General features: G+C 47.1%; 1 protein-coding gene across 5 annotated transcripts in view; it reads right to left on the bottom strand.

The window, feature by feature from the left end:
• Nucleotides 1-25,411, bottom strand: part of Nmdar2 (glutamate ionotropic receptor NMDA type subunit 2) — a 126,353-nt gene that overhangs the window by 80,853 nt on the left and 20,089 nt on the right. Inside the window, exon 1 of one of the 5 annotated variants that reach the window (XM_025307316.1) lies at nucleotides 14,338-14,562. The exons of the other annotated variants lie outside the window; for them this stretch is intronic. The gene's annotated coding sequence lies outside the window, so the exon portion shown is untranslated. Of the gene's footprint in view, nucleotides 1-14,337; nucleotides 14,563-25,411 lie in introns of those variants that run through there. 5 annotated transcript variants of the gene reach the window in all.

Here is a 25,411-nt window from a genome sequence, read left to right as displayed (position 1 = left end):
TCTAATATGGATGTACCCGGCACGAAATTTGTCGACAATAAAGTTTGTACGTATAAAGTACATATAAAGAGAAACTTCGAGAATATACATCAAAGTAGCGACGAAATAATTACAGAGCGAGCACCTCGTGTCACACAAAATTATTTAAAAATGAACGCGACTTCTCGCTGAGCTATAACATTCACTGGTTCATAGTGCAAAACAGAACCTTCCGATGCACTTAATTCGCTGCAAGCTCTCTCGGGCGTCAAAGCACGCGCGCGAGCGACTTGCGACAAAGTTGCGAATTAATTTTATAAAGGCGACAAACGAGATCACGCGTGATGAACAAGCTCGCGTCGCTTCGCAACAGAAAATAGTTAACGCGAGGAGGCACTCCTTCGACCGGGATCCCGGACTTTCCGGGATGAACGTGTCCTTCGGCAAACTAAAAGTTACGGTACCGACGTACTCGGTGATGGGAGCCAATGCCGAAGTTCGAGAAGATAGCCGTGTCGGATTCGGTTAAGCGTCGGATTTCGGAAAGTACTTCGGAAGGATCGCGGTGTCACGTGCTGCGGAAACCCGCAACCGTTGACCACTCACCTTGGCCAGCCAGTCGGCCAGCCAGTCGGCCAACCTGGAGCGTCGAATAATATCGTGAAAGCTCGAGCGTGAACGCGACCGGACGTACGTATATGAGGAAGGAATCGGAGAAATTATGTCAGCGGTATTCGAGAAAGTGCAGTTGCACACTTGCGCGAAGGACGGTGCTCTTAATTGAGTTCTGAACGGCGTATCGAGTGTTGGTCGGAAACCATTTAATTACAGCGTGAAAGCAGATGTGGAAAGTTTAATCGAGAAGTTCGCTTCGATCTCGCTTTGCCTTTTACCGCGATAAAACGGTCAAGTGACGCCGAAGAATTATATACACTGCGATCGTCCTAATTTTGTTTACTTTTATTTATCTATTTATTTGCAAACGGAATAATTCTGTTGCCAGTACAAGGGAGAAATATATATGCGCGCACATAGACATAAAATAATAGAATAATAGAATTCGTTATTTGTTTATGCTTCTTGAACTCGTGCTAACTGCTGCTCGGACAGGATTGATCGCGGCACGTGATAAAGCAGTTTTTGATCCCGATTATTTGCTTGGTGAGAGGAATTTCTTTCCGTGTTGAGCGCGACAAAGTCAAAATTGACTGACGGATCGAAGCGAATTTTCCAATTGAGCAAACAGACAGATCGCGCAGAGTGTGACTAACTGCCGGATCAATTAACCGCACTGCCCACGAGCAGCGTTTGTGGCGAATGAAGACACAAACAGCAGCGTACCTCCGGCCGATGTTGCACAAATATTATGCCACGAACGCGTTCTATCTCCGACATCCATCTCGATCACGCGTATTCTCGAGACGTGCGATCGCTCACAGTAACAGCGCACTCGGCCTCTAAGCCGCCTCCGACGCAATTTTTCTGGCTTGCGAAACGCAATTTCCTCAGGATGGATAAGATTGGTTCTACCCACGCCGATGTGAAATGCCGATAACGCGATTCGCCGGGCATACTCTCGGCCACGGATCTTATCGACATTATCAACGTTCGGCCGGCGTTTGGACCTTCCATCGGAAACGTCAATGAGAACGAGCGATCTCGGCCACTTGATAGATACGAAGGGGCGAATGAACGGATTGCCGATAAAAGAAGTGACAATTCTACATCGAGCGAAGCGAGCTGGAATATTCCTGAATGGCATCGACCAAGAGAACGGACTGCAGATGGACTGCAGAGTGGGAATTCCAAATTTCATCCCGATATTCGTCACCGCGAGTGATTGTGTGTAGAGACAATACCGTATTGTTGACAAACATCAGAATAAACATCGGCATAAATCACGTGCCGTTACGCGCTTCGGGTAAAGGGTTTTCGAAATTGTGAAAGACAGATTTTAATCAAAATTCTCATTAGGAACGTAGCACGATAAGAAAAAGCGTTTAATTCGTTCGTTGTCACAATATCTGTTACTTTCTTTCTTCCGGGTACGAGATTAACTCTATCGAGAGCTCGAATCTTCGATTGCATTAAATGGTACTACCTTTTGATTATCACACTGTCGATCTCAACTCGACGACTTTCCGAGCTTCACACGCAAACGACGGAAATTTTCGCGAAAGTTCGTCGAAAGGCGACGGGCTTGCTTTTTATTAAACAGCGCGTGCAATCCGTAAGACGTTGGACGTAGCCGTGTAATTCCCGGCAGACTCAAGATACTCTCGTTGCCGCTGCCAAGGCTACCTCGAGATGTATCGAATTAGGGCTATTTACGCCAAGGGGAAATCGACGATAACAGAATTCACGGAAATATCCGGATACCGTTATCCGACAGTATCTCGGTGATGTCAGGCTGCTGCAGCAGCGTCGCTGCTGTTCCTGCTGCCGCTTCACCTGCATTTCGACTTACTGTCGGAATTATTGATCGAAATGGAACCCGAAGCGGACGGAAATAGTGGGATACAGATTGGAGACGAATTCATCGTATTAATAGCGCTCGGCAGATACGCACGACAACGTCCATTTGTGCTTCTCGTGTCACATGACAGAATTTTCAATCGGCCACGATGGATCGCGATGAATCCCTGTTCCACCTCGTACGATCTACCGTGAGACGAATTTGGAGCTGAAAATTCTTTATCCTTCAGCTATCGGGCGAGATGAGAAGTAAAAGTGTAAAAGGCGGCGCTCATCGCGCGGTACTTACGATGCAATCGTAGGATAAAAAGATTTTATATCTTTTTTTTTTTTATGTGAGAAGCTATATGAGAAGGACTAGGCACATCGTGTGATTCTTACAATTATTTAATGCAATGAAAGGTGCTGCGACTATTTGAGATTAATAAATAAAACATATCGATCGTTGATGCGCGACCGCGATTCTTCGCTTAAAATTTGGCGCGTCGAAACCCGAAAGTGGCGACAGCTTACCGCACAGATATCTAACCCTACAGCACAATCTCAGACTTTACCCGCCTATCTATACAAACCAACCGCGTCACATCAATCGACAGAATCCTCTTCAAGGGAGTGTGTGTTGTGAGAGGCGAAGCGGAGAAAATGGTTAGTCCGTGTTAGAAGAATTGTCCCTTCGAGAATCGCGCTCGCCATCATCCGGCAAGATTGGAAGAAAGAAAAAGCACGCTCGCACGATAATTGAACCTTACGCGTTGACCTGCGGTTGTTATCTTTCCAGAAGGATACCCGGCTCCGTAAGGGTAAAGGATAACGAGGGTGAGTCGCACTTTGTCCTTTCGCGTCTCGTCGAGTCGTCGAGCGATAGAACGAAATAAGGGAGAAAAAAGAGAGCGAGTGCAAAGCGAAGGAGGGAGGACAGGAGGAAGAAGAAGAAGAAGAAGAAAAGAGAGAGAGAGAGAGAGAGAGAGAGAGAGAAAGGGGGAGGGGGGAACAGAGAAAAAGAGGAAATCGAACCGCGGGATTACAGGGAATGGAAACGGCAGGTATGCTACAAAGGCAACTTGCATTATTGAAGGATCTTAAAGTTAGATGGGAGACTCGGCGAAAGTGGCAGTAACATTCGCACTTGCGTACAATACTTTCTATTGGAGAGATTGGAAACTTGAATAAAATGAATATTTATCGCGAAAAGCTACCAAAACGGAACGGAAATAATCGAATATTTTGAATGTTTAAACGTTCCGCGAATGTTGAAACGTGTCGTCACCATGAAATGATTAAACATCGTTAAAATTAAAAAATTCGTTTGCCTTCACCATTTTTCGATGGATTTAAAAATGATATTTATTGCAAATGAAAAAAGAGATTATTAGGAAGAAAATTGACGACACAGCGTTGTAATATTACCGATACAACAGAAATCTTATTCTCTGCTCTCCAGAATTTATTGGACAAATCTTTTTACTGTATGTCATCTGATATTCTAGTGACAGATTCTTGCGAGAGCACCAATTGAGAGCTCAAAAACTGACAAAGAGCATAAATGGAGTGACATCTTTAGATCGCATAATAAACGGCTCTTTCTATCATTAATATTCGTTATGTTAATATTCATCCCTGACGGTCTCAATTCGCACAATGTCGCGACCCATTTTCTGCCTTTCAATCATGGCTTTTCAAGCTTTAACGATTCTTGTCATTACTTTAACGTCTCTGTGATTTTTAATTTCATCCCATCAGCCTTCTATATATGACAGCAACTCCTTATCACATCTCCTTTTCTCTTTTTCTTCAATTTTCATTTTCATCGTTCAAATATCAAAATTTTTCCTTTCGTGCTTTCTCGTATGAATCATTTGAATAAATCTTAGCCTGAAATTAATGGGAACACTCGCGGTAAACGGAGAAGAAAAATCTCGGAAAGATCAACGATAAGTAAAAACGCTGAGAACGCGGGAAACTGACTTTGTTCCCGGGCATTAGTTAATCATGGTCTCCTTAAAGTTCAACTAGTTTGTGACTAGTTTGTAGGATAGTATAGAACGTTCCAACAATGATTTCATTATGGCACAATATAATCGTGCTAAATGCAGACAGCGAGAGAGATCTCATATTTCCATTTTGTACGTGCTAAATATTTTAATTTTGATCGTTGCTTCAATCTAAATATTAATCGCAACGATTGAATTTTCCCGGAGAAATCGAGCGCAGAGGCGGTTATACCAGAAATTGATTTATTATACTTTGAAGCAATATGACCTAAAATGATGATCATGTAAGTTCCCTCAAAGACAGCTTAATTTTCACTTTGAATCTCCAATATCATCAAAGTTATCGAATTATTCTCGTTACGCTCTTTGAATATACGTACAAAATTCGTTCTTCATCAAACTTCTCGGTTCTTCGAAATATGTAACATGTTACTCTTTCCCTCTCTCTATCCCTCTCTCTCTATCTATCTCTCTCTTTTGCTCGTTATCTCGAAACTATCTTGCGTTTAAATACACTGTGCGGAGCAAATACTTGTTACGTCAAAAAGCGAAGTTTCTCAGAAATTCAAGGAGGAAACAATATTTCGACCCTTTCAAGGATTTTATTTCGTCACTTCTGATGTTAATGTCAACTTTGTTAATATCAGTCTACCTGGAGATCATTAGAGGAAGTTGAGAATTTCGCGTTTCCTGCTTGTTTCTTTCGATTGAACCCTTCTAAAACTTTCGACACGCGCAAACTACATTAAATGTGCAGTGAGTTTTCTGTTTTAAAATATTATACGACGAATTTATTCTCTTTGATGATTGAAAATAATGAATACTGATATTCTTTCGTCTCTGTACGCGTCTCGAATATTGCATATAGAAGTTTCTTTTTCCGCGCTCACACAACACCTCATCTCCCGGGGCGATTTATTACATTTTTTGGCCGTTCCGAGTTCGCGCGTTCTCAGCGATTTTTCAATTATCCGATCGAAAAACTTTTAATCCCATCGCGCCGCGTTACTCCTTTGAGCCCGATCTTCCGCCTGACTTTCGTTCGTTTCGCGCTCAACGCTTCTCCTTTGTCCAACTTGAAGAGTTAGAATTGAATTTTGGTGCGTACGTGGAGAGCCGCCGAAATAAATTAATTAAATCTCCATTTTCCGTGCGAAACTCAAGGCTGCAGCTTTGTGCATATGTGTGCGTGTGTGTGTATGCACGCGCGCATGTATGTGTTGCTGCTTTTTTTACGGCTCGGTGAAAAGCTTTTGATGTTTTAATTCTTCGACTTTCTCGCCTGTGGATTTTGCGACGAGCGAAGCAGCGGCGAAGCTCCTTTCCCACTTCTCCTCCGCTTTGCGTGCGTTTCGATCGTGAAAATAAAATTAGTTCCCATCGACGTGCCCCGTCATAATGGAGCGCGATTAATTAGCTGAGAACACCGACATACACACTCCAAGTTACGCGGAGAACGTTGCTTTTTCTCCGCGTATCGTGCATACCAATAAGCGGACTAACGACATTAGCGCGGGTTCGAGCGCGATAAAGTTTTACGATAATTATTTCATACCGTAAAATGGAAATTTGAGATCAAATAATAATATCTTCCTTGCGAGACAAACACCCTTGGCTGAATTCAAACCTTTGGATTTTCCGCGCGCGACGCGTATCGAATAATTGCGAATCCTCCAGTAAAGCGATCGGCAAATAAAATTATCTCTCGCGTTGCATCGCACGTATTCCTACAAACGCCCGCGTATCTTGCAGATATGTATGCGATTATGCGACACGACCGGCGATAGTCAAGCCGCGCGATCTATCTCGTTGGCGGCAAAATTGGGATGGTCAAACAAACCCGTTTGGATCTCGTTTCGTCGGATAAGTACGAGTCATTTAGCCGGAATGGAAATCTCGATATCTTTTCCCCGTCGCGTTCCCGTAAAGTTCGATACTTGCTTCGATTCGACGCCGGCGGAATTCGGCGCAAACGCGATTCTCTGGCTCGCCCATTTGACTTGTTTTCCGCATCAATTTCTTTCTCTCCCTCGCCTCCCGCGCTTTCCCGGCCATTTTCCTCTCCGTTACCAAGCAGCCACCTCCTCCTCATCGTGGCCCGACGCGCGAAATTAAATCCGATACGATTCGAGGGTGCGACGCGATACGTAACGCCGAGCAGGCGGGAATTAAATTGCCTCCTCGTCATTAAACGGCCGATACGTTTCGCGTGATACCGCGGCTCGAGTGTCTCGCGTGATGGAATACGTCTCTGCATGAGCGTCGGTCTCGCCTCTGAATGAGATTGACAATTTCGCGAGCGCGATTCCCGAAGCGGAATGCCCGAACTCCCGATAAACTTCCGCCGCGAGTGATTTCATATCTGCGGTTCGCGATTGTATATTCCGATCGCGTTTCCATGCGAGAGTCTCATTACTTAAGCCGCTAGGTGTAATAATTCTCGTCGGTCTAATCGCGATATGCGATGTAAACGAGTGCGCGTTTGTTGAAAGTTTCACCAATTCGCATCGTGTGTATTCTCGGACATCTCCGTGTTTATCTTTTCTTTTTCCGCTTCTTTCCCCCCTCGCACCATAATTTAGCTGTGTCTTTTACATGGAGCGTTTGTCTGTGTGCGTGCGTGTGCGAAAACGGATCTCAGTTCTTTTTTAAAGGGAAAACGCCGAGGAAGGTGATTTATACGCGATAAAGTTTTTTGCCGGCCGCACATACCGCGCGTAGCAGGGCTGTGGTGCAGTTGCCGTTATTAATAATTGCAACGTGCCTTGGAATGGTTACGAGGCTGAAATTGAGGCGGAATTATCGCTGGAATTATAGTGGCTTGACTATCTGCTTACTATCCGTGCGCTCTATGCGCGAAATTCAACGCGCGCGCGCGCGCGCGGCATCCGCAAATCGGAACCGTCGCGCTTAAATGCATAATTATGCGATAAAACGCAAATAGGGTAGAAGATAAATTGTCATTTGCGCGCATCGCACTCGCGCGGCAGCTCTGAAATGGCACGTTCGAGCGATACGTTTGTCTCGGCGCGCTGTGGGTGTCGCGATTCCGATCTGGGATAGTTGGCATGTTTTCGCGAGAAAGTCGGCGTCGAAGATATTAGCGCGCGCATTTAATCATTTCTGCGCGAGATTCTTATCGGCGGCCGCTTATTGTTCAGCGTTTATTATTCTTTATTAATAAAATTATTAATAAAGTGATTTATATCTAAAGATAATATCATAATAATTGACAGTTTCTCATTTTTCGTAAATAGCAATTTTTACACATATATCAACAATATAATTACTTCGTCAGTTCGTCAGTTCATCAGCAAACGCAGCATACGAAAGTACTTTGCACACTGAGAAGAAAAGCGTTTGGTATTAATTGCACATGCTAATGCAATCTCAGATTTAAAAAAAATTTATTCTATTCGTTATATCGCGTATTTCGCGATAGTAAATAACCAGATGCATACTGTTATAAAAACTGTTCAAAATTTCTGCCATGCCTGCAAGCTCCTCGAAAACGTAGACATCCGTGATGCGAAGGTTAATTTTATTCGCGACGAATGGTAACGATAAACAATACCAACGTCACGATGAATAATTCCTCGGTTAATATTCAGAAATCATCAAAGTTGATAGATATTATCTCCTAAATACAACAAACAAATAAAGAACGCGTTATATCAGCGCATGTATCACGATACATTTTCTTTCATTGTTGTCATCTTCCAAAGGCTATGTCCCAAAAGTCGGACTCTTGGGAACATACGTTTGCCAGGACTTTTTATTTATTTTTTAACAAGTTTCAAGTTAAGTTCGTCGCTAGAGCCGGAAGTTTTGTAAGTTTGCCGCTGGAATTCGGATATATCCTGTATAATCTCACAGTAGAAGTATCATAGTGAAGAGAACCATTTTCGTAGTAAATGCTACTGTAGTCTCAGCGATAATAATCTTATATTGCTACTACTGCTACATTTTCGTTAGAACAACAAAAGGATACAATTAACGCCGAAAAAATTACAATTGTAATAAAATGGACTACTTTTCCTCTCAGTGCGCATAAGCATCTCGTCTGCTGGCTACCTCTACATGGCGATTACCCAGCCCGTATCCAAAGAATTAATTTAAAAATGCGACCAGTGAAATCACTTACTCGTTGTTTCGCGCGAAATGTACATTGCACATTTTTCAGGATTTCGCTCGTTGAGCAGCGCTTTCGTCCGCGCTAAATAACTTTCGGCATGCGTATTCGAGCACAAAGCGTACTTCGGCAACTTCTCCCCTAACTACAAACAATGAAAAATGAAGAAAACTTTTGATCACGCCTGGCAAACGCAGCGATGTTTTCGAGTAACAACGATCTGCCATATTTCAGAGCGCGAGCGGCCGCCCATTAAAATCACGAGGCCGCAACATTTAACCTGTTGCGTTGTAAATCATTTTTACGTCGGTATGTATCTTGCCGGCTTGCCGACTAACGTTATTTCGAGCGTCCAGACCAGAGGAGGAGTTGTCGAGTGTTTCACGATTTGGCAAAGAAGAAAAAGGAAAAAGGAGGAGAGAGAGAGAGAGAGAGAGAGAGACGCGACTAAGCGGACGAGCGAGAGGGATTTTAGAGTGGTTCGGAGAGCTGCGTTCGGTGCGGAGGAAGTTGCTGTGCAACTGATGCAAAATTCGTGAGATCGACTGGCGTATGCTCTTAGATCCAGCCACGATCAGGAGCGTATGTCAGTCAAACCCACGAATTTCACAGCAGTCGCGTAAGCAGCTTTCCCCGCTGAGCACGGCTCGGCCTGACGAGCGACAGTCTCGGCCAGACTGGTGCTAGTCTAACGCGAACTGATAACGGACAGGTAACACGGCCTCTCCGCTGTGCGCAATCGGACGTGTTTAGCCATCCACAGGTGGTTCTCGCGCGTGTCTCGAACGTCGGCGACGGTCAATAATTATGCCGCGAACAGCGGTTGAAAAAGATGCGGCCGCCGCGCCGCGGCGCACAAGTGGCACCGGCGCGATATGTATGTAAGTCGAAAAAAGATATTATCCTGGACCCCCCGTTATATATCATATCGCCGGGCGGACAGGGAGAAGACAAGAAGAGGCAGAGAGAGGATGTAGGGTGGCACAAAAGGCGAAATTGTCTTTTTGACATCGGTCGTGCGACCGTCATGTTCTCTTTTGATGAACAAATGGCGCTCGCGAGCTGGTGACGGAAATATATCTCCCGCAAGAAAGGAATAGGGGGGAGGGGAGGCGATACAAATGAAAAAAGTCGTAAGACAGCTAGAAGGGAGAAAGAGGAGTGCCACGAGGGAAGAGGTCATCAAGAGAAACCAGAGAAATGTGGGAAATATGGAGGGTCCGTGATGGCGGGAAAATTATATAAAATATTTTAATGGGCAGCAGGTCTGGTGTCTAAACGTATCTTTATTTCGCGACGCTCGGAACCTGCAACTCCCCGTGCTCTCGCTCTCGAAAATCGAGGTCATTAGTTAAAGTTCGATTAAATGTTTCCGACACGAGTTCTGGAGACTCGAGACGCCGAGTTATTGTTCATTAACGGTGCCACGTTAATTGTGTTTAACGTTGCAGCAGCAGCTAGTAGCAGCAACAGCGCTGCGAGTGGAAACAGAGAAGCTCGGTCGCGGATTCATTTAACTTTCGCTCGTATGTATTTTTATTGCTTCGCACTTCATGCTGCAGCGCAATTTCGAAAGCCGGTTTATGCTCTTCGTCCGGATTCAACGTGGACGTCGGGCTTTTGCGACAACGGACGAGTATATTTTTGCTGGGACTGAAGAGAAGGAAAATAATGTTCCGGAGAACTTACACCCACATAATGCGGTAGAGATAGCTTAAAGCCTGAAAATGGTCTGAAAGAAGACGAGAATATTTAATAATTAGGAAAAGAGAGAGAGGGAGAGGAAGGTAGAACAGCGTGGAAAAATAAACCTAGCGGACTCTTCTCAAGGATCTGAAGATGAAAAATTAATAGGACATGCCGTTCGAAGGAAATGCATCGCTTTGAAGTCACTTCTTCAAGATAAAGCAATTAAGTGTCGTTCCATCGCATCGCATCCTTTGTTTATCTCATACCGAGCACGAAATGTCTGCGCTTAAGTGCCCGAGCTTTTGCAGGTAGAAAGGTAGTGACTCGGTTCATTAAATCGAATAAAAAACTTTCTATCATTTTATAAACTATCGCGACGATTATCAAGACATCAATAAAATGTTAATACTGTAAATAAGAATCTGCTGGAATGTACGCATTCTAATATCACACGCTAAAAATAAGTATCTAAAAATAAGTAGCTCACGTGGAAAATATGCTTATTAAAGTCTCAAGTTGCAAATATGGAGGACATATCTGAATTCCGAACATCTGTTAACCATTTGGAGGAGCAATTCCGCCTAATTCCGCTTTGAGAGTCATCGCAGCACATCGACGAAGTTATTCAGCCGTTTCAATCAAGGTAATGATAATACCCGCAATTCAATGTCGTTGCACAATGAAGGTAATAATAAAGCAGACAGTTGACAAATTGCGAGAAAATTTGATACATCTCGCCCACGTCTCGTCTCCCTCCCGCCCTCTCTCTCTCTCTCTCTTTCTCTCTCTCTGTTTTTTGCCGGTTCAGCGGAATCGTCCCGTCGTTGGCGATATTTTTTAAGACAGCGCGCGCACGACGAGAGCGAAAAATTATTTCTCTCTTATCTCCGACGTGCAGTGAGACGCGAGAACAGCTGCACGAAGGAAACAGAACCATTATATTCCACGTCGTGCTCGGTCAAGAAAGAACTGCTGGCCTGTGCGAGAAGCGAGGTGTGGCGAGTTACCAATTCGCGTGAGGCAAAACCGGGAAACGCGACGAGGTGGAGGGAAAAAAACGAAAACTAAAGACATGTATTAAAGCCGCACGGAAGCGCTGGCGCTGGCGTGCATTCTTGGTGTTCCGGCTGGTTTAATATGGAATACGGGCTGTCCAAGCGATTGCAGAAGAGCGCGAGCGCGAGTCTGTTAACAAAGTGAAAGTTGCACTGGTATAATCAACGGGACAAATCATTCAGCGGCGGAGCCGCTCGCGAAAGAGTCGCTCGGCTTTAAACCTTATCAATATCGGTCGATTATTTTCGCGTTACGATGCCGCGGGCGTATTTTTCTAACAAAAAAAAAAAAAAAAGAAAAGAAAAGGAGAGAGAAAAAGGAGAGCGTAACCGTCGACGTAAGAATATTTGGACGGGGCATGTTAATGTAGGCGAAGGGGAGGATATCAATTTGCAGTAAAGGGGAAGTTACTTCGGTATTTCGGCCAACTCGGCTCGCACGGACTCACTTTGTTCGCGTATATTTTGCGATATATTGCGTATCTTTTTTTTCTCTCCAAACGAATTGCTCGTATTTTTTCGCACACTTGAATGAAAGGAAGTATGTGCCTTAAGTATACTTGCCTATTTTGTATACTTTATAACAAGTGCGCATCATTAAAGCAACGAAGAACCTCCTTTCCGGAATTCCGGTGGGACGCTAATTCGGATTGAAAAGAACAGACCTGCTGGCAACCCGCGATAAATTAACGCGGCCAATCCTCTCGAAGATACCGCAGTCGCAGTCGCTCGCGAACGTCACGGTTCCAGCGCGCGAGTTGGTTAAAGCCGAGTGCATCCGGAGGAACCGCGCCGGGAAAAGTCGGAGCATCGTAAATTTCCCCTCACCGCTGATTAGACCTTCCCCTCGTGGAACGTGCGCTCGGTACGGATATTTCTTACGTCGGCGAACGTAACGTTGCGCAAATAACTTCGCTCACGTTACTCGCAGGATCTTCGCGTTCGCTTTCCGCTCGCGCGCGCGCGCGCGCGCGCGCGTCGTGTTCGTCGCGCGCTTACGGGACTTTATCGTCCCGCGATATCTGTGGATTTCACGCGATTTACCCTGCAATATGAATAGGTTTTTAATCCGACTATGTGCTCTTTCTTCCTTAAATGAGAAGGGACGATTGCTCCCCTTTATCCGAGCGTCGAAATGTCGTGCTCGCGAACTGTTCCACCGCGACCGGCTCCATCAGACGCGCAACGCGCTCGTCTTTCGTTAAAAAGCAATACTCGCTTAGCGCGGGATTAATAATGAAGAGGGGAACGTAAGCGCGGCTATTGTACTTTGTTCAGCTATATCGGAGCGCTCGCGTATAGACCGGCCGAGTCGGCGAATCGATATTTCGCACGGCAATAATGGATGCGATAACCAAAGAAATGCTACGAGTGTTCGCTGGCGGAGAAGGGCGAGCAGAGGGAGCAGAGGGCTATCGTTTAAACGTCGCGATATATCGGAACGCGGATAAATCGCATCTACACCAGACCTATACATCACCAGCGCGAACGAGCGTAGCGCTGGGTTGGCTGTTTCTCTCTCAACTCTCTTTCTCTCTCTCTCTCTCTCTCTCTCTCTCTCTCCCTGGAAATTTCCGTGACAACGGGGGTGGATATGACGTCGCTGTACGACGACGTCGACGACGACGGCGATGGCAACAACACCCAGGCCAAGGCGCGTGGCTGGTAAACAAAACGTAATGTCGCCCAGAGGGCCCGGCCCGGGGACAGAAGGGACGAAGGGCGGGATGACGAAGAGGTGTAACCGAGGACGAGACGAGGAATAAAGAATGTCTTCCCATTAGGAGAGCTGTGTGTTTACCCGGCCTCAGGGCGGAACTTAATCGATGCGGCCTCTAATTAGCGCCTCGTTAAGCGACGCGCGCCGGAAGGGCGCGCTCGACGTTTGCGGAAGAGTTAGGACACGGTTGCGGAGTGCACTCTCGCCAGCATTATGCAAGCGCTCGTCGATGTCCTGCGGACATACCCACACGCAGGCACACACATACACACATGCGCGCAGGGCGTCGCGAGTGACCCGCAGTTAACGGATCGACCGGAATATTCATCGAGCGGGAAAGGGCGAGATGAATGAGAGCGCGGCGGGGCGCGTTGCGTTTCGGGACCGTTTACCGGGTATATGTGTTTTGTGTCGACTTGGATGGCGCGAACCGATGGGCGGAATTAACTCGAGCGAATGCGGCGGTCGAGAGAGCGCGCGTGGGAAGTGGATTGCGTTGCGTGTGCGTGGCAGAAGCGTACATATGAGCGTGCGAGCGAGAGAATGCGCGAGCGGGGAGAGCGCGACTTCTCCCGCGGGTCCTCCACGAAATCATGGAAATTGCCCGTTCATACGTATCGCCGGCGCGCGGCTCGTAAGTGCGAACGGGAGAAATGTGTCACTCGACCGAGCGAGTATTTTCAGCCGCGTGAATCCGATCGCGTTGCCGCGGGCGATCTCGCAAAGCGCGATTATTGTCATCGACTTGCGGGAGGGGAGATTTTCGCGGCTTCCCGAGATAACTCCTATCATGCGCTGAAGCCACACCACATCCTGGCGGTCGGAATAGCCGCGGATTCGCGCTCGCAAGATGCGCGTACACAAACGTACACACGAACACACACGCGTCCCGGTCGGGCCTGAATAAAATATCTGGGTTAGTTATTTACGGCGCTCTCGGCTATTGAATTGAAGAGAGCGAGAACACGAAATAGAGACAATGACGCCAAGTACAACGAAGTGGCGCTCGACGCCTTTTGCTATTTGCACCGTTCAATCGCGCCGCTTTCAGATCGCCCTCCGGCGACCTGTGCGTAACAACGAGGAGAAGCAACGCCGAAGTTTTCCGCGACAAACCGTCGCGCTCGCGCGCGACCACCGAGCGCGCCCGATAATGTACTCGAGACTTGGACTTGCGACTTGCAGCTGTTCTCGTCTGCTGCGGCGCTCGTCCTTCCGATCCTCCCCCGGCTCGGGAGCGGAGCGGGGAAGAGTATGTACCTTTGTGATGTTGGCGCGCGCGATCGCACAATCTACCTGACAGTGATCGATCTTGGCAGTGGTGTCGGGGCTGCGACGAGATTATCCGCGTCGAGCACGGAGATCCGTTCCTGGCCACCGTGTCCAGGCCACGTTCCGCGGCACGATCCTTCGGATGACGGATGCCCGCGAGGAAGAAGACGGAGACATGGACAGGGAGATGGAGATAGGGACAGGGGCGGATAGAGAAAGACAGAGAGAGAGAGAGAGAGAGAGAGAGAGAGAGAGAGAGAGAGAGAGAGAGAGAGAGAGAGAGAGAGAGAGAGAAAAGGACACTCTCCAGGATCGATCCTCGCTCCGAAGATGGAATCAGGTCATTCTAGATCGCAACTGGACGCATCCATGCGTCCGCGTCGCCGCGCGCGATCCTGCGGGGCTGCGCTGGCCACACGCACGGTGTCCCCCTCGGATCTCGATCCCGTCCAGTCCGCCGCACTTTCGCTGCTCAGCGGTGCGTGAGTGGCGATAGGCAGAGCGCGATAGGCAACGTGTATCAGCATCTGAATCACCGCGCTGGCCGTCCAATCGCGTCGCAAACCGCGCGTGTCGCGGCCTTATCGTCGCGCGTCAGCTGTTTGGCGGGCGTGCTCGGCCCTCGGCAACTTCCTCTCGGGCTCATGATTGCGAGCGAACTGAGCTTGCCCTCTGAACGAGAGAGCGTCCCGATGCTGAGAGTGGACCAGTCGCGACGACGAGTCTTGTTCAGTGGGATCGGCGACACGACGCGGTGGGATGCACAGAGTCCTCCTCGAAAGCCCCGTCGAAAACTCGAGGCGAAGGAATGTCGCCGCAACCTCGCCGCGCGGCAGCCGTGAGGGAGTCTGGCGGTGGGTGGCGGTGATCTTCGGGGGATAAGTGTCCGGATGATCGATCGATGCGTGTCGCACTCACGAGTTACCCTCTCGCCAGCCGAGGGACATTGGGAAATTCATCGGCGCGGCTTCCCACGCGGAACGCGTATCGCGCCCCTCGTCGTATCGCTGACTACGGCACACCACTCGAGTCGCACACCACCCCTCTCGGGGCCGTTCGCGCGCGCTCTCTGGTCTCTCGCTCGCTCGCTCACCTACCACCCTCTCTCCGCACTCACGTGACCAGGAAGTTTCACTGGCGCAGCGGAAACGGCCGGCCGATCCGCGTCGCGGCTGCACGACACGCGGTGTGCAATCTCGCGCCGCGACGAAGCTGTGGTTCGCGCGCTCGGCCCTCCAGCGACGACCTCGACGACGTGAGCGAGAGGAAACGGAGGCTGTCGTCCCGTCGAGATATCCCCTGAGGGTCCTTCGAGGCTCTTGCGAAGTCTGCGGTAGACGTTGTAGACGACAGGGGGAAGCCCTCCCTTTAGTCCGCGTTGCTGGCTGGATGGCCGATTGGCGTGCGTGGGACCAGCGATGCTGCGTCTTTCTCTCTCGAGCAGCTCGCGATCCGTGACGGCACTTTCACTTGTTTTTCGTTGTTTCGACACGTGCACATTCTCGCCGCGGGTACACCTGTATATGACGCTCCTCCTCACATGTCCCGCGGTGGCACGTGTACTCGGAGGCTCACGGGGAGAGCGAGAAGTCTCTGCGCTGGCAGCACAGCGCGAGGACCGAGCGACACGACGGTGGGAGGGAAGCGAAAGACACAGAGACAGGGAGAGAGAAAGATAAGGAGGAACTGTATCGGAGAGAGAAAAAAGAGGGACGAGGGAGGGAGAGAGAAAGAGACGGAGGAAAGGAGAGAAGAGAGAAAGAGGGAGGAGAAGAAGAAGAAGAAGAAGAAGAAGAAGAAGAAGGAGAGTAGAAAATGAAGAAGATGACGAAAAGGAGAGACAGAGAAAAAAGGGACGGTCACCCCCGTAGCCTTCGATTTTCGGGAGGAAAGTGAAGGCCGCAGACACCGCCCAGCCAACCGCCCGGGTGTGCCAACACGAAAAACCACCCCCGTGGTACGCTCCGCGGCGGATGGCCCGAGTCACCCCATCGCGCATGTGCTCAGTCGCTATGGATACCGCGGCAGATACGCGGCGGCGGCGGCGGCGGCGGCGGCGGCGGCGGCGGCGGCGGCGGCAGCGGCGGCGGCGGTGGTGGCGGCGGTGGCGACGACGGTGGTGACGGCGGCTCGCGGTACTTTAAGGGTCGCTAGAACTTTGGCACGAGGGATGTCGGGGTGTAACGGTCCATGCGGAGAATGAAACGCTGGGTTTCTTCCCCGGTTACACCCCCTGGTGCTCCGCTACCCCATAATGAAAGTGCGGATCCGCCGTCGACTGTTGATATAATGTGAAGAGGGTAGAGGCAGCACCACGGAGACGGTTGGGAGAAGAGAAAGATGAGAGAGAGAGAGAGAGAGAGAGAGGGCGGGGGAAGGAAGAGAAAAGGAAAGAGAGAGGGTGGCATTTATCGTGGAAGAGAAGAACGACGCGCTGTTGTGAGGGTGATATTATTCGGCCCCGCGGCTTAAATGCGGTCGAGGCCAGGAGATCGTGGGGATCGTTTATGATGTTCGTTTAGCCGCAACTTTGTCCGAGATAATAACGTTCAATGACGTCCCTCTCCTTCCACCCCCTTTAAAACTCGTCGAGTACTTTGACGCGATTATGGGACATCCGAGAGTTCGCGGTGAACGTTTGAAAAGCACCGCCGAGCTGAGTTTTTACGAATATATCCAATGTGGTCGCAGAGATATAAATAACGGACAATAGGATATTACTGTTCTCTGTCTCCGTCTTTATATAACTATTTCCAACGAGTTTATACGGAGATTATCGTGCGTAATAATGTCTCGAATATGGAATCTGCGCGAGGAGATAATTCTATTTCATGCAAAGCGTTTACGCAATTCCAGCGGTTTTCCAGGATACCGATGAAACAGCAACACGCGCGTGATAATCGAGAAAGTCCTGGTGGCCGTTGTTATCCCGGTGCATAACTCCGGTGAAAATGAAGAGCGCGCAATGGGATGATACAAGCATCTGAGGCGGGAATTAAGGACCGATTAATAAAAGGAAGGAAAGAAAGAGAAGAAAAAATAGAAAAAGAGAGAGAGGGGGGGGGAGGGGGGGAGGGGGGAGGGAGGAAACTGAACGCACCGGTAAGTGTCGCTTTTGCAATTGCACGGCATTATTTCGCGCTACAAAGAGAGAACTGATTTATGAAAAATTACGCGTAGAGCGTAATGAAATTTCCGCTTAACTGGACGTAATTCTATATTCCTCTCGCGGAAGTGCTCCGTCCGCCAGAAGCAGCTTGTTGTTGACGCAATAAGCGACAACGCTATCACCTGCATATAGGAGAACGGCCATATTCCTCACCGGCGAGAGAGGAAAAAACGCAACGTCCATTATGCGTCGGATTGTGCGATAACGTATGCATGAACTGATCATTACGAATTAACGGCTTGACGCAAGGAACGTCTCTTGGATGGCCTGATATAAAAATCGCCGCGATACGAGCGCGCCAGGCTGGCTTCACGCAACAAGTTCTTCATCGTTCACGTACGCATTATTATCTCATTCTTTCGCGATTCATTTCCCTTCATAATCTCTTCATTTTCTCATTGCCGCGAAGAAGAAGATTTCGTCCAATCGCATCGGATCGCCGATACTCCGGTGAGGATAATTCCGTTATCGCTCTGTTGTCGAGAAAACCCGGCTCCGTTTCTTCCATTTGCGACTTTTAGCTTGTAATTAATATATTCCAAGTTGTCAAAAGTGAACCTCTTTATTCTCTCGAATTTAATATTCGACCTCGTCGATTATATTTATACGGTTATATCTGATGCTTAAAATCGATACGCTGATTGACACAGGTAGTTGTATCTATATGGCGCATACACGCGCGCGCGAGCGCGTAATTCCCCTCACACATGCAGTGAGCACGCAACCTTGCCCGGTTGACAGAAGACCCTCTCCAATCGATACGGGTTCTCATCGCGAGGCGAATCACGAAAACAAGGTTGGACAGGACACTGACACGGTCGATGGCGTCCTCTCCGGCAATCCCCTTTTAAGGATTTTTCCGCCCTTAGGGGATGCAAATACGACTCGACCAAGTAGGCGCCGCTGACTCCGGCTCGATTTCAGCCGGCGCTCCTCCGCCTAGAAGTGCGCGCCCATTCTTATGTTAATGTAATAAGCACCGAGAAGGAGGGACAGCGAGGGGCAAGAAGAAAGAGAGTCATATCGGAAGACTCTAAAAAGAAATTTGTACGACACGCTCGACGGCGAGCCGCTCAATGAGCCTGGAAACGTTTCGCTAATGTGACAAATGTAAATATTCGAGATCGAGTCGAAGCTCAACGGGGAGTTAGCGCGAACCCAGAAAATGCCGTGGTTCAAAGATGTGGAGTTGAAATTTAAAGCTGCGATATCGCGCGATGTATATTTTTGACAACTTGGAATATATTAATTACAAGCTAAAAGTCGCAATGGAAAGAACAGAGTCGGGTTTTCTCGAAAATAGAGCGATAACGGAATTATCCTCATCGGAGTATCGGCGATCCGATGCGATTGGACGAAAAGTCGTGGGGAATCTTATTCAAATTTGAAGACAAAATTATACCCTCCGGTCCCGTGTTGATCCGAGATCTGACCGTGTCGTCAAATTTGAAGTTCCCCGGAATACTCAAACGCTTCTCTGAAGCGAGATTTCCGATATTCGATAAACCGGGTGCTAATGCTGCACGAGGTCCCAATTGAAGTCCGTCGCTGCTCGCCGATCATGGGAGACGCTAATTTGGTTTCGAAATATTCCGCGTCCTAAGATTCAAGAATTCCAATATCCTCCAGTCGAATTTAATAACCAAGAATCTGACGCTGCGCCAACTTCCATTGCAACTATGTTCACCCAATTTAGTAACATCGCGAAGAATACGTCGCGACTGAAATTCCCGGGCTAGCCGATTGGCCGATTATCGACCAACGAGTCCGACCACGTGTGTACAACAATACGAGATTCCGAGCTTGTCTCTCTGTACAGGGTGTCTCTGCTATCCCGTAAATCGTGTACGTCCGCTTGTATGCAGGTGGGATCAAATTAAACGAGGGAGTCTCGCGGCACATTGTAATTTAATTTAATTTAATTGTTGCAATTCTAATTTGTAATTTAATACTTGAAATATCCCATTTAATAATTAAATCTATCGATTAAATAAAGATTTAATTTTTGGAATATTAATTTGCGATATTAATTATGGGGGAAATTGGAATATGGGTCGTTATTCATAAATAGCCGAAGTCTCATCCGAGATCATCTGAATCTACTGAAAATCTCCTGACATCAGCGGTCGGCGCATAATGCTGATCAGTGGAGGCAAGTATTATAATATTATCTAACATCATTCCCCACCCGCAGCCATTAAGAAATTGTTAGTAGATTCTTGGAAGAGATCTCGTGTCTAACGAGCCCGTCCAATCGCATCATTTATATATTCACCCATCTGCCAATTTTCTATAATTAATATGAGTGAACCAGATGGGTGCGTACGCAAGCTTTGATGGATTTCGCGGTGAAACAATGAATTAAGAAATTTCATTGGAAACGGTGCAAATTCATTCTACCGAGCAATCACCGTTGTTTCCCATTCCATCTTTGGTATATTATACATACATTTGCAAATCCTGCCATTAAATTGAATCAGTCACGACGTTTTCGAGAAATTCATCGAAACCGGTTTCGTTATCACCCGGTATACTCCGGAAACCTACGCGATTGTTTGCAAAATGGTACGGAACTCTTCCGTTCGACGAGTTCTATCTACGCATGAGCGGATTCACGAGTTACGTCGGACACTCTGTAGATCCCGTCCATTGGAAAACACAACAAGAGGATCATGATCTTATCTCTTGAAAATTCCAATCGACGAATCCCAACGAATTGGTGGTGCCTAATGCTGCGCGCGCGGGAGAGAAAGAGAAGTTCTAATTAAGCGGGGCTCTGCGCGTGATCACGTTGTTACACAGTGCGCCGCGAAACGAAGCTACGGAACACGTAATTTTGTTTGGATTCATACTGAATAGAAATAAGAGAGCTCAATAGTGTTACTTGCTTCTTCGTTCGCTGTAATTAGCCGACTCGTCGTAAGGGCGAGTTCTCCTCGTGCCGCATGTTTCGCCATTCGCCACGAGTTTGCCACTCGCAAAAGTAAATTGTCCAAATGGATTTCGTACAACTTCGTCCTTCGAACGTAGCTATGGTACACGCGTGTGCGTGTTTGGCCGGAGTAACACGGTGAAACACGAGCCTCGACGGTCGCCTGCCTCTCTTGTAATTAAGCACAGATGGAAGTCGCGTATTGTCTCGCATTGTCGCGGCCTCGACTACCGGGGGTTAAAGTCTGTGTGACGGGTCGGGGAACGGTAACGGCGGTATGCGACGAACGCCATTAGAAATTAAACTGCGATAATAGATACCTAACGATCGGCAGTTGTCCGCATCGCGAGCGGCCTCGGGGAATCGCGGAATCCAGTTTCCACGGCAGGAAATAACCGATGTAACAATGGCAATCCGCGTAACAATCTGTATTAACTATCTTTGCATTAACGACGATCGCGTACCGACGACGTTATTCCGTGTTCCTGGATATTACTCGTGCAGTTTGACACATTTAATATTGCACTCTAATTTAATTGCATTTAAATAGATGTCACATTTAATACAGTATTCGATACGGAGTTAAATACATATCTCTTTGACTCTCGCTACACATCCGAATTCCTGCGCGTTTCTACGAATTTCAACGAGTTAACGTGCCAGATAATGCGAACCAATCTTAAAGCAAATAACGCGTTCCTCTATCGTCGGATATTCCTGGATCTTATTTATGTAGTCTGATTTAACCTTTTGATTGACAAGTTGAATTTTGCAAAAATACTTAAGTTAGCAAAAAAGTTAGCAAAAAATGGGTTTTTGGAAATTAAGCAATATCATTAAAATGTTGTATCTTGAAGTTTTTGAAGTCATTGTCTACGAGTATGAAATCAAAATTTTTTTAATTCAGAATGGCGGACTTATATGGCAAGTAACAAAATTATAATTTTATTTCGTTAAAACAAAACTAGACATATATTATGTAGAAATTTAAATAGTAAAAATAAAAAAATTTAAATAGTAAAATTTTTATCTAAAATCTGTAAAATAATAAAATACTGGAATAACGAATAAATATAATTTATAATAATTTATATAATATATAGGTAACACTCCGTTTTTTGGTCATTTACTTTGGTTGGTTTGAGGATTCACTATTTTGAATGTTTATTTTTAAAATTTGCGATGGAAAAAAGCAACAAAACCTTCTTTCAATTTTAGGTTGTATTACTTTCGTTATCTTGAATCCCTCAATCATTCGCATCTCTACGAGTAATTTTCGACGAGAAAACGTGACTCGGCGGATAATGCGGCGAATTGCATCTCAAAAGAAATAACGTGTCCCTATATCGTTCAAATTCTTCAGAAAATTCACCTGAATATTTTACTCATTTAGCTTAATATATTAAAGTCTTTACACAATCCCGAAAGCCGCAATAGAAAGGCGCGTCGAGAGTTTCATATTTTTCACCCTTTGACATATGTGTACGAAAAAGTTGCACTTCAAAGACCGTTAAATCGGTTGCAAAGCCGCATGGGTCGCAAAGGTTGATGATGTTACATTCTAATTCGATCGCCTTCAACTTCGTATTCATTAGAGGGTTGAATATCCCCACGATGCACCACGTTCGAGTGCCCGCAGATATCCCAACGAGTAAGTTTCAAAGAGAATGTCAAACTTCGCGTGAATGACGCAAAACATATCTTGAAGAAAACAACGCGCGTTCTCGTGTATCGTTCGATTTCGCTCCGCAAACAAAACAAAGAGGAAAAGAGAAAACTCCGAAAGTGATCGGACCATCCCGCGATTCCGCTCGGGGTTGGGCACAGGGGAGGGGAGGGGAGAGGTCTGCGGGAGGCCGCTCTCTCGATGAAATTCAGCGGGTATCGACGAGCAGTCCTGTTCGCTTTCGCCGCTCAATGACCATTTCGTACATCGCAACAAGCGGACGAGAGGGCATAGAATGGAAGGGTGCGAGGGATGTACGCCGGCCGACATACACACAGGTCGCGCTCGTCATTTCGTGCCGTACGCGCATCTCCTCGACTTTACGTCATTCATCCGAGCATACGTATCCGTGCAGGTGCGCGAACATTTGCACGAACGAAATTGAATTCTGATGGCATAATTCGCCGGTGATGAACGGGAGATTATCCGGCGTTACTGCGGAATTAACAAAGTTCCGCGCAAAATGGCTTTGTGGCGGAGAAATAACGAGCCGTTAGCCTGCCTCGGAATAGTTATTAACGGAGTCGTTCTGGTAATATCAGCGACCTTGCGCTCTATCTCTCTCTCTCTCTCTCTCTCTCTCTCTCTCTCGCTATTCTTTTTCCCTGCGTAGACGATGGGTAAAGGGATCGCGTTGCAAACAGCGCGTCGCTCGATTCCCGAGGCCAGACGAGTCTACTTGGGGAATTCATTTAAACGGAGAAGGTATTCTCGCACAGCGTCTCGCGGGAAGACGGAAAGAATGTGAACTCTGGATGTTCCTCTCAGATATTTCCCTCGCATCGTCTGTTGGCTCGAAACGAAAAGAAAAAGACGGAAAGAAAAGAGTCGGTAGGAAGTCATTTAAATTCAATTCGAGAATGATGGTCGAAAATGAGTGTCGCGTGTAGCCTGAAGATCGACTACTCGAGCGTCGCCCTCCAGTTGAGTCACTTGACCGCCACTTGGGCGAAATTCAACAAAGTCGAAACCCGTGGCTCTCGGTCGAAAGCATCCGCCCGGCGCGACGGCGCGGCGTTAGACCGCAGAATTATCGAGGCGCTTACCGAGGTACGGAGCACGTACAACACGAGATGTACGCCGATAAATAAATGCCAATTTAAGCCACGCCGGAACCTCCGGCAAAGTATCGGATTTTTAACTTCTACCCGTGCGAACTTGGACGATAAATATAACTCCGACAAAGCCGTAAAGTCGGCCGATCCGCGGTGCGCTGCACGTTCTTACGCTTGACGCAAAGTCCACTAAAATCCGGAAGAAATATCGCGGTTTCCGCAAGTAATAATAGAATTCGATTGCGAATGCGGTACGAACGGGCCGCGGCGTCGGTGGCGGCGAAAAATATATGTTGCAGATAGAGGAGAGAGAGAGAGAGAGAGAGAGAGAGAGAGAAAGGGTAGATAGATAGATGTTTTTATCATTGTTCTAGCGTATTCCTCTAAGTTATTGCTGAAATTATAAGGCAATTGGAACACTTCAGTCAAGAGTACAGGCAGTAAAGAGCGAGAGGAAAAAAATGAAGATAAATACGTACTTATATGAAATAGAATAAATAGGTCTGAACACTATCCTGTACGATGTTATACAAGAGATGCAGAGGGCGCAAACAGATAAATATAAAATGACTGAAAAGATAAAAATAAAAATATAAAAAAAAAGGAGAAGAAAGAAGAGAAATACCAGAAATCGAGATAACTCATTTCAGAAGAAATTACACGAAATTTGACAAAATTAAATTGGCTATTTATGGGTATGTCCCGTTCAATAGTTGATATATTAAGTTTGCGCTTGAACGTTTGAGCAATTCAATCAAGTTATTAATAACTTGTATTTGATGATGAATAAATAATTTATGTAATCACACTAACTGTTCTTACACTTCCTTTCGAATCAATTTGGATCTTTCTCGAAATAAGTCCAGATTTGAAGCTGATTTCAGAAAATATTTCTGATAAATTGTCCGGCACTTGCGAGATCCAAATAGCAGAGAGAGAGAGAAGAGAGAGAGAGAGAGAGGGGGGGAGAAAGAGAGAGAGAGAGAGGGAGGGGAAAAAGAAAATGAACACAGAAGAAAACCCCGTCTGAGGCGACAGCACCGGAGGTGATATTAGAATTCAGACAAGCTCGATATCGAGGGAAGAGAAAGGAAGGAATTGGCGCGCGAGCTCACTCGGCTAAATAAACGTCAACTGTGCGCTCCGGGTGTTCCGCACTCACTAGCTTTCCGCCACGACGACGAACCGGCCAGGTCGCGGACGGATGAGCAAGGGTAGGCGCCGCTTTATTGCATTACTTTGACTACATTTCCGCCGGCCGGAATTCTACGTGAGCACGCGCCACCAGCTGCCTCCGCACGTGCGAAGACCGCGATATTAAGCCGCGACAAGCGGCCGGAGAAATGCACGAGCGGCCCTACTTGCAGAGTAGCGCTCGTGAGAATTCGCATCGGGACGATTGTTTACTCGGCGAAATTATGAGCGGCACGCCCAGCGACCGTTGTTTGCAAACGCAATTTGCAGCTATCGTCTGGCATGCGAACGTAAATGTAATTTTGTATACGTTGGTGTACACCCCTGATGATGTTCCGTGCACTTAGCGAATCGAGCGTAAACGAGACGTTACGTGGAAGTTATCGTAAAAATAATACCTAGCGCCGACAAGACCGCGGTTCGGGAACTCGTTTTTCATTGTGCGTGCGGTCGTTTATCGGAAACGCGACGAAGTCGTTCGCTCGGTCCTGTCGTAAATTTGATACAGAGACTCGCGCGACTGAAGAGTGTTATACTCGTTTATCGCGAGAAGAAACGACGACTCGATCGTTAAATGATTTTGTGGACATTGTGGATTATGAATTTAATGCGCACGATAAAGTAAATTAAATATAGTAATAGGTAAAACCGATTGGCGCAGAGTACAAAGACGGCTCCTTTAATTACTTGCTCGTTAAAATTCCTCCTTGGCATCTTTTAACAGTATCGAATGTCTCTCCACACAAATCGTTTTTCCCGAAGATATTTCGATTTAAATTGCTATTTATTCATCGGCGTGTCTCTCGCTGCTGGCACGTTCTCGCACACGTTGGATACTTTAGGACAATTTGTATGCGTCGAAGACCGCTCGTTGTTAGTAAATAATATCGCGTCCCGAGCAGAGTACGCCGACAACACACGACCCTCTCCCCCGCCTCTCTGTGTATATAATGCATACGCTGGCGTACTTACGAAAATATGCTTGAGCGTGTCCGCCTTGTAATGGGATACGCGGGCGATTC

The sequence above is a fragment of the Harpegnathos saltator genome, unplaced genomic scaffold, assembly GCF_003227715.2.
Source record: "Harpegnathos saltator strain DR-91 unplaced genomic scaffold, Hsal_v8.6 scaffold845, whole genome shotgun sequence".
NCBI classification, from domain to species: Eukaryota; Metazoa; Arthropoda; class Insecta; order Hymenoptera; family Formicidae; genus Harpegnathos; species Harpegnathos saltator.
Note: the sequence above shows the minus strand (reverse complement) of the source record. Positions and strands in the feature narration are given on the sequence as shown.